Source organism: Ylistrum balloti, unplaced genomic scaffold, assembly GCF_031769215.1.
Source record: "Ylistrum balloti isolate Yb309-2 unplaced genomic scaffold, AGI_CSIRO_Ybal_v1 Utg369684, whole genome shotgun sequence".
NCBI classification, from domain to species: Eukaryota; Metazoa; Mollusca; class Bivalvia; order Pectinida; family Pectinidae; genus Ylistrum; species Ylistrum balloti.
Genome location: NW_026781923.1, coordinates 444,892 through 455,683, shown reverse-complemented (window position 1 = coordinate 455,683; position 10,792 = coordinate 444,892).

Genomic DNA, 10,792 nt, shown 5'->3' with positions numbered 1-10,792 from the left:
TGTTATATTTCATTTATAAGACAAGGAACATATGCCGCTGATATGTAGGTACATTTTCAATGGTTAAACCCAAATATATGGAACGTAACTAGAGTTTTTAGAAAGGCATGTTTAAATAAGTTTGATATTTTTGTTCTCGTTGGTTTAAATTTAGGCTTTTATGATTATTTAGTTGATCAGAAAGTCAACTTGGTACCGATGAAATGCGTCAGGTTTGGAGAAATTCGAAGGAAGAAATGAAAAAAAAAGGTTTGTTGTTTCTGTGTACATGTATATGTATTCGAAAATGATAGTAGTGGGTTTTTTTCCAAATTATATTTCAATCGACTTGGATTCTCGTATTAGAATATGAAGATCAAATATTAAAATATATGTGTTTAAAAATTGCGTTCGTTGTGATGAAAGCTTTTCTATTTTTGTTATCGATCGAACATTAAAGTCAATATGTTGCTAACCTCTTTTTGATTCGTAACTGCGGTTTCCTATTTTGTTATACCAATTCAAAATCAAATTGTTCCAATTTTCTTTGGATTCTGGAGATACCAACCATTAATAATATGTCTAATGACAGTAAAAGAACTTTTAAAATCCAATCTTTTTTCGTCGCTCACTTGATTATCTGTAATTTCCTCTTCTCTTTGTTTTTATCTTCCAAATATCGCGGAAAATTAAGCTTGATTCCTGATATTAATTTGAAAGGACAGCACAAACAAGTAATCTCTATCCTCCGTCACAAATACAGTCTACCTAGCGCTTCCTTAATTACCTGTCGCAATTCGGCTTCTTTGATCTTTATTAGGAATCGAATTGGATAATATTTCATATCTGATTATTCGATCTTTTTTGCCAACACAACCGTGCTTACACCTTCAAAACTTAACGGCTCATCCTCCGTCTTAACAGACAGCCGATAATGGTAGTAATTGCCGGCTGATAGCGTATATCTCAGGATCAATTTATTTTCCATTTAGCCCTGTCAGTTCCCGAACATGTTACTCGGATTTCCTTAAGTAATAGACGTGCAAGCGGATGAATCTCCCATTGGCTTCATTAGACTCCCAAGCGCCGCAAGCCTGTACTAGACAATTACTCGCGATCATCCATTATACTGTGCTGATTACGGCTCCCCATATTTGCAGATTTAATGCTCCTACAATTAAACATCGACGTGAAACCGCTTTCCTCTTTCATTTGACAAGGTATTGTCGTGATCTTAAGATTGAATTATGTGATACCTTAGCAGAAACCTTTTTCTAGCGTTTTCTATCAGCTCCCGCGGGGAAGCAAATGTTTCAGTTAAATTAAAGCATTGTCGAGAAAAAGACCGGAGCGCCCCCTTCCGGAGGCCATCCGAAGCTAGGCAGTATATTTACTGATCAATATTAGCCCCGCTGGTTTATGATTATTGTGAGATGGGTCGTATGTCACGGAATGGAGTCGATGATTAAGTCTCCATAACATATGTCTCTTCAATCAGACTATAGATCTTAGATATAAATGTATATATATATATCGGTCTGAATAGTGATGATTTGGTAAACAATGCATTAGGCTACTCAGTAATTTTGTTGGAATAGATAAGTCAATATGATGACAGACCCCTAATGGCGTAACCACAAATTTAAATCACAATTAAAATTTCATTGAAATGATAATCTAGGCCGTTTGGATGTAAATATATGCTGTTAATAATATTAATAGTTTTTAACACATTCAATCTTATGAAAATACAAACAAATGTAAAAATTTTGCCGGGTCATTTGTTTGTGTTTTTAGACGACATATGCTTTTTACAGTTATATGTTTTTTTGTTCGTGTTTTCGACAACACGGTATTTTTGTTTTGTTTCTCAGTAGTAGTCACACCAACGTTGACGTTAAGTAAACAAAATCCCGCTACTTAACGTCACCGTCGATGTGATCAATACTGAGAAACAAAACAAAAATACCGTGTTATCGGAATAAACACAAATTTTACGAAAGTATGAACAAACATTTTCATAGTGCTCCAGAAAAACCTCAAGGCGAATAAGATCAGGTGATCTGTCAGGATAAGCATCTTCTACATCGACATCTGCTGTGTGATGTAACTACCCAAAGTTATACACTATACATACTATATATATATATATATATATCATTGTTTTATAAGTACTTCTGAGCTTAAAATCATGCCACTTACATGGAATCATACAGTATTGTTAGACATAGAAAACTGATATTAACCAGGAAGTCTGACTCTTATATTATAGATAACACACCGTAGTAAAAGAACGAGAAGTATGCCGTTTTATTTAACTTTAAAAGTCTTATTAACGTATAATTATTAATGAATTATAAATACGATTTACAGAAATCTAGATAATGATACATTTCATTACGATCAATAGTTTCAGTTAACAAATTCATTATGACGAATTGACAAACCTGGTGTGTGAGACACACAAGTGAATAGCACCTTTTACTTTTAGAACACATTTAGAATTGGGTACACTAGTGCCAAAATATTGGATTAACTGCAGCATACAGCAGTTGCGTCCTTGTGGGACGCCAAGGGAGTAAATGTTGAAACATACAGGGGCGACGAGGAGACTAAGGAGAATCGAGAGCGATCGAAAGAAATGTCACAATCTAGATGTGGAGACACGCTAGCCACATAAGTCACTTAATTTCGTAATCATTCTGAAACGAGTCATTATTAGTTTGAATTAAAACGTCGCTAGGCTAGGGCAAACTCGGGGATTAAACGTCCACTAGCTGTGTCTACCATCTGCAGTAGTACATTTTAATGCAAACTGTAATAAAGTACAGTACAAACAAATAATGAATTAACACAGTTGTTTCGTTTTTTCTAGGGTTCGTCAATGATGCTAAGGATCTGAAGTCTGAAGTCTGGGAAGTGACAGACGATAACCAAATATGATCGAAATCATTTTTAAATCCAGACGGGGAGACATATTTTACCCTTAATTCATTTATAACAATTACTTCAAGAGCAAGATAATTTAAACATATAAACATAATCATAATCGACACGTAAATTCAATAAAATTAGGGCAAATTATAAACAAAAGGAATATTGCATGGAGAATAAGAGCAAGTGTTCCGGAAGAGTAAGAGTCGTCTGCTTCATTGACCACATCCGCCATGAAAACCTTGGGTACTCAAAGTAAGTAATGCCACGTTCTCAAATGAGTACAAGGTATACAACATCGGAACCGACTGGCGATCTAACGAACATCAAACACGTCCAGCTTCGCAACGCACAAAAAATATAATTCATACAACAACGAAACCAACAGGCGATCTAACGAACATCAAACACGTCCAGCTTCGCACCGTGCAAATAATATAATTCATACAACAACGAAACCAACAGGCGATCTAACGAACATCAAACACGTCCAGCTTCGCACCGTGCAAATAATATAATTCATGCAACAACAAAACCAACAGGCGATTTAACGAACATCAAACACGTCTTGCTCCATATCATACAAAGACATAGATTAACAGGACTGCCTGTTAAAGAATAATGATAAGAGATTAACAGGACTGTCCGTTAAAGGATAATTATTAGAGATTAACTGGAATGTCTGTTAAAGGATAATGTTTAGAGAATAACAGGGCCGTCTTTTAAAGGATAATATCTAGAGATTAACAGGACTGTCTGTTAAAGGATAATATTTAGATGTTAACAGGACAGTTTGTTTAAGGATGATAATAAGAGATTAGCAGGACTGTCTGTTAAAGGATGATATTTAGATGTTAACAGGACTGTCTGTTTAAGGATGATAATAAGAGATTAACAGGACTGTCTGTCAAAGGATAATGTTTGGAGATTAACAGGACTGTCTGTTAAAGGATAATGTTTAGAGATTAACAGGACTCTCTGTCAAAGGATTATATTAAGAGATTAGCAGGACTGTCTGTTAAAGGATAATATTTAGAGGTTAACAGGTCTGTGTGTTAAAGGATGATAATAAGAAATTAACAGGACTGTCTGTTAAAGGATAATGTTCAGAGAATAACAGGGCCGTCTTTTAAAGGACAATATTTAGAGATTAACAGGACTGTCTGTTAAAGGATAATATTTAGAGATTAACAGGACTGTCTGTTAAAGGATGATGTTAGAAATTAACAGGACTGTCTGTTAAAGGATAATGTTCAGAGAATAACAGGGCCGTCTTTTAAAGGATAATATTTAGAGATTAACAGGACTGTCTGTTAAAGGATAATATTTAGAGATTAACAGGACTGTCTTGTAAAGGATAATGTTTAGAGATTAGCAGGACTGTCTGTTAAAGGATAATATTTAGAGATTAAGAGGACTGTCTGTTAAAGGAAAATATTTAGAGATTAACAGGACTGTCTGTTGAAGGATAATAATAAGATATTTTACAGGACTGTTTGTTTTAGATATGATTGGTTGTTAAGGGATTATGATTAAACATAAGCAGGGATGTTTGTTAAAGGATAATGTTAATATATTAGCAAGCCTGTTTGGAAAAGGATTTTGATAAGATAATAACATGATTGTCTGTTAAAGTAAAATAATAAGAGATTAACATGATTATCTTTCAAAGGATGATAATAAGATATTAACCGGATATCTGTTAAAGGATTATATTTAGAGAATAACAAGACTGTCTGTTAAGGGATAATATTGAGAGATTTACAGGACCGTCTGTTAAAGGATAAAATTTAGAGATTAACAGAATTTTCTGTTAAAGGATAATCATTAGATTTTAACCGGACTGTCCTTTAAAGGACCATCTTTAGAGATTAACTGGACTGTCTGTTAAAGGATAATAATTAGAGATTAACAAGACTGTCTGTGGAAGAATGATAATAAGAGATTTTACAGGACTGTCTTATAAAGGATAATATTTAGAGATTAACAAGACTGTCCTTCAAAGGATTATGGTTAGAGATTAACATGACTGTCTGTTTAAGGATAATATTTAGGGATTAACAGGACTGTCTGTTGAAGGATAATAATAAGAGATTAACAGGGCAGTCTTTTAAAGGACAATATTTAGAGATTAACGGGACTGTCTGTTAAAGGATAATATTTAGAGATTAACAGGGCAGTCTTTTAGATATGATTGGTATTTAAGGGATTATGATTAAACATAGGCAGGGATGTTTGTTAAAGGATATGTTAATATATTAGCATGTTAGGACCTGTCTTGGAAGGATGATAATAAGAGATTAGCTGATTTTGATAAGAGATTAACATGATTGTCTGTTAAAGGAAAATTATAAGAGATTAACATGATTATCTTTCAAAGGATGATAATAAGAGATTAACCGGATATCTGTTAAAGGATAATATTTAGAGATTAACAGGACTGTCTTGTAAAGGATGGTAATAAGCGATTAACAGGACTGTCTGTTAAAGGATAATATTTAGAGATTAGCAGGACTGTCCTGTAAAGGATAATGTTTAGAGATTAACAGGACTGTGTGTTGAAGGATAATAATAAGATATTTTACAGGACTGTTTGTTTTAGATATGATTGGTTGTTAAGGGATTATGATTAAACATAAGCAGGAATGTTTGTTAAAGGATAATGTTAATATATTAGCAAGCCTGTTTGTAAAAGGATTATGATAAGATAATAACATGATTGTCTGTTAAAGTAAAACAATTAGAGATTAACGGGATTGTCTTTTAAAGGATGATAATAAGAGATTAGCAGGACCGTAGGGTAAAGGATAATCATTAGAGATTAACAGGATTGTCTATTAAAAGATAATATTTAGAGATTAACAGGGCTGTCTGTTAAGGGAAAATATTGAGAGATTTACAGGACTGTCTGTTAAAGGATAAAATTTAGAGATTAACAGAATTTTCTGTTAAAGGATAATCATTAGAGATTAACTGGACTGTCCTTTAAAGGACAATCTTTAGAGATTAACTGGACTGTCTGTTAAAGGATAATAATTAGAGATTAACAAGACTGTCTGTTGAAGAATGATAATAAGAGATTTTACAGGACTGTCTTGTAAAGGCTAATATTTAGAGATTAACAAGACTGCCCTTCAAAGGAATATGGTTAGAGATTAACAGGACTGTCTGTTGAAGGATGATAATAAGAGATTAACATGACTGTCTGTTAAAGGATAATGTTTAGAGATTAACAGGACTGTCCTGTAAAGGATAATGTTTAGAGATTAACGGGACTGTCTGTTAAAGGATAATAATAAGATATTTTACAGGACTGTTTGTTTTAGAAATGATTGCTTGTTAAGGGATTATGATTAAACATAAGCAGGGATGTTTGTTAAAGGATAATGTTAATATATTAGCAAGCCTGTTTGGAAAAGGATTTTGATAAGATAATAACATGATTGTCTGTTAAAGTAAAATAATAAGAGAATAACATGATTATCTTTCAAAGGATGATAATAAGAGATTAACCGGATATCTGTTAAAGGATTATATTTAGAGATTAACAGGACTGTCTGTTAAAGGATGGTAATAAGAGATTAACAGGACTGTCTGTTAAAGGATAATATTTAGAGATTAGCAGGACTGTCCTGTAAAGGATAATGTTTAGAGATTAACAGGACTGTCCTGTAAAGGATAATATTTAGAGATTAGCATGACTGTCTGTTAAAGGATAATGTTTAGAGATTAACAGGACTGTCCTGTAAATGATAATATTTAAAGATTAACAGGACTGTGTGTTGAAGAATAATAATAAGATATTTTACAGGACTTTTTGTTTTAGATATGATTGGTTGTTAAGGGATTATTATACATAAGCAGGGATGTTTGTTAAAGGATTAAGTTAATGTATTACCAAGCCTGTTTGTAAAAGGATTATGATAAGATAATAACATGATTGTCTGTTAAAGTAAAACAATTAGAAATTAACGGGATTGTCTTTTTAAAGGATGATAATAAGAGATTAGCAGGACCGTAGGGTAAAGGATAATCATTAGAGATTAACAGGATTATCTGTTAAAGGATAATATTTAGAGATTAACAGGGCTGTCTATTAAGGGATAATAATAAGAGATTAACAAGATTGTCTGTTAAAGGATAATATTTAGAGATTAACAGGACTGTCCTTTAAAGGATAATGTTTAGAGATTAACTTGACTGTCTGTTTAAAGAAAATAATTAGAGATTAACAGGACTGTCTGTTGATGGATGATAATAAGAGATTAGCAGGACTGTCTGTTAAAGGATAATCATTAGAGATTAACAGGATTGTCCGTTAAAGGGTAATATTTAGAGATTAACAGGATTGTCTGTTAAAAGATGATATTTAGATATTAAGAGGACTGTCCTTTAAAGGATACTGATTAGAGATTACCAGGACTGTCTGTTATAGGAAGATAATTAGATATTTATAGGACTGATATGGTTGGTTGTGAAGGGATTATGGTAAGTGATTAACAGGACTGTTTTTTTTTTAAATATTAAGATAATATACTAGCAAGCCTGTTTGTAAAAGGATAAAGGATTATGATAAGATGATAACAGGACTGTCTGTTAAAGGATAATCATTCGAGATTTACAGGACTGTTTGATAATGTAATAAAGGGATTAACATGGCCGTTAGGAATAATGATAAGATATTATTTATCAAATTCAACACACCATGACAAATATGCGCATTAGAGTCAGTGATTCGTAGTGTTGTTTGTAAACATTAATTGACAATATGACTTCAAAAGACACAGAAACAAAAAAAAACATGACTTAGGAAGGTAACAAAACCATAGACAACCTGACATGCCTGAAGTAGTCCGATGTGTTACACCTTTGTAAAGGTACTGAATATTCTCTTTTCATGATAAATTTTGAAATATTTAAGATCAACTTAAGATTTGTTTATCTTAATGATTACAATCAATCTACACATAGGGAGTAGCATGGATGAATATATTATGGAAACATTTTATGTGTAGATGTATTTCGCACTAAGTTTCAGTAAGTTTACGTAATTATTCGCTTGTGCGGTTAATGATAATTTTTAATTAATGACATGAAACGTATTTCCTGGTCCCTAGAGATATGACATTAAAATATGGATATGTCAGTGGATGTATGGAACGACCCAGATACAAGCATAGTGAGTACATATCAGTCGACGACCTTAGATATGATGAATCAATATTTCTATTCAGGTATGTACCTCAGAAAAACCTGCAAGCCAAATTTCAGAGCCAATTAATTCCACATATCACGTGTAAGGTGAGTAACGCTATAGAATGACACTCCTGTAAATACATGATGTTTATATTATACGGCAATTATGTATGATAGATGTTTAAAGCAACATTTTGTAGTTCTTTGTGTCGTAAATCAATAATGTAAACTCTGACCTGTCACCAAAAGCTATAATCAAACTAAAATTCCATGAAACTAGGACAAAATATGAACAAAATATTCTTCAAGTGTACAAAGAGAACAAGACCATGTGTTCCAGAATGATAAGCGACTTCTGCCAAATAAGTGATGTAAAGTTCTTAAACGAGATCAAAACAACAAAACCACGAAATATATTAACAAGTATCAATGTAAGCATAGGTCATTGTATCTTTCCTTTTCTATTACAATTATTTTTCAAAGAAATAAAAGCTATAGGTAACTTGGAATGTGTAGCGTGTAGGAATAAATAACTCACTTAAGACACTTATCACATCACTCGGAGTATGTAGCGAGGTGGAATAAGCTTCTTGATTAAGACACTTATCACGTCACTCGGAGTATGTAGCGTGGTGGAATAAGCTTCTTGATTAAGACACTTATCACGTCACTCGGAGTATGTAGCGTGGTGGAATAAGCTTCTTGATTAAGACACTTATCACATCACTCGGAGTATATAGCGTGGTGGAATAAGCTTCTTGATTAAGACACTTATCACGTCACTCGGAGTATATAGCGTGGTGGAATAAGCTTCTTGATTAAGACACTTATCACATCACTTGGGCTTTGTAGCGTGGTTGAAATTTTTTCTTATAAAAACAATTATCACACCACTTGGGCTTTGTAGCGTGGTGGAATTCGTTACTCAATTAAAAAAAACTTATCACATCATTCGCGATATGTAGCGTGGTTGAAAAAGTTTCTTCATAAAGACACTCATCACAATATGTATCGCGATTGAATAAGTTACTCAATTAAAGCACCCAACCCATCACTCGGGGTTTCCTAGGAAGTAACCTGATTCAGACCATTATCACACCATTCTGGTTATGTAGAGTGATGAAATAAGTTTCTTAACTTAAATACGTATCACATTACTCGGGTATGAAGTGATGTAGAATAAGTGTCTTAATTTAGTATGTAGTGTGGTGTAATATTTTGCTTAATTTAAAAATTTATGATAGCACCCGTCATACAGTGTTGTGGTAAAGCGGCAATAATTGGCACTCTTATACGTGTTTGATGCTTGTTAACTTATTGGTTCCGTTGTTGTATACGTTATTCTCATTTCTGAACGTGACAGGTGTCGTCGATGTAACAACAGACGCTTACTATTCCAGAACATCTGGTCTTATTCACCTTTGTACTTTTTCAAGAGTCTCCGTGTAAATATTTCTTTTGTTCATATTTTGCCCTAATTTCACTGAGTTTGGATTATGATCATGTTTACATGTTGTTTTATTTTTTATCTTTGTTTAGTGATGGGTGAAATGGATACGTGATTTGTCCTCTATAACACAACCTTTGATCTGCTTAACGTGTTCAAATATCAACATAGATATCTCTATTCGTACCAGACAACGTCTACTGAACGTATTGTTAGCAATTTCAAATGATTAATATTAAATCGAGAAGAACTGAGGAATCTCTATTTCTTGTTTTGTGATACATCATTAAATGTTATTGTTTGCTGGTGTGTAATGTTAAAACTATAATGACACGTTATCATACACTTAAATTGTCTGTATTAATGTGAAATAATAATTTCTTGAGACAAATAAAATGAAGGATGGATAATTATTCTGCTAATTGCGCGCGAATTTGATCAAGTAAAGTGGGCTTACTATTCTTTGTGATCTACTAAAACAGCAAATGTAACACTGAAATGTCAACAGAATCTAGGACACAATGTAAACAAAACGAAGAATGTTGTACACAGGGACCCCTGGAAATACACAAGACGACTTCGACAAGGTGTTCCAGAAAGGTTAGCGTATAGATGTAAATTGTATGTGTTTCGTACAAATTGTCTGTAATTAATGTAGATTTCTTTGTTACTCTATATAGATTAAGTACATTGATACAAGTGAAAACTTATCGATTTTACACAATTAAACAAATTATGTTTTTACACTTTCATGCATGAGATTAGATAAAAATAAGAAATAAAAACTTGTTCATATTTTATTTAGATTTTTATTCATTGTGGCAAGAAAATCACATAACGACTAGAAATTGATAAAGAATGTGAAATAAAACATAAAATAAATGGAATTAAAATAACAACATAACGAAACAAAACTAATTAAAAGAATGATTAGTAAAACAATGACACGTGATTAAAATTGTTATTAGAATAGCACATACAATCATTCCACGTCTGTAAGAATAGTTAGTGTGGCTCCAAACAAAACATAGGTAATATTCCAGTCCGAATTATAGAAAACTAATAGCTTATCTTCGAAATGTGATTTTGAAAAATAGGCTATGTGAAAAATGTATGGAAGGGAAATAATGAATTAAGGTAATTTTAAGGAAGAACATATGTTCTTTTATCAAAAGTATGTAAACACAGAGAAATAAAATTCGGAAATACATGATAGAAATATTTAAACAACAATCA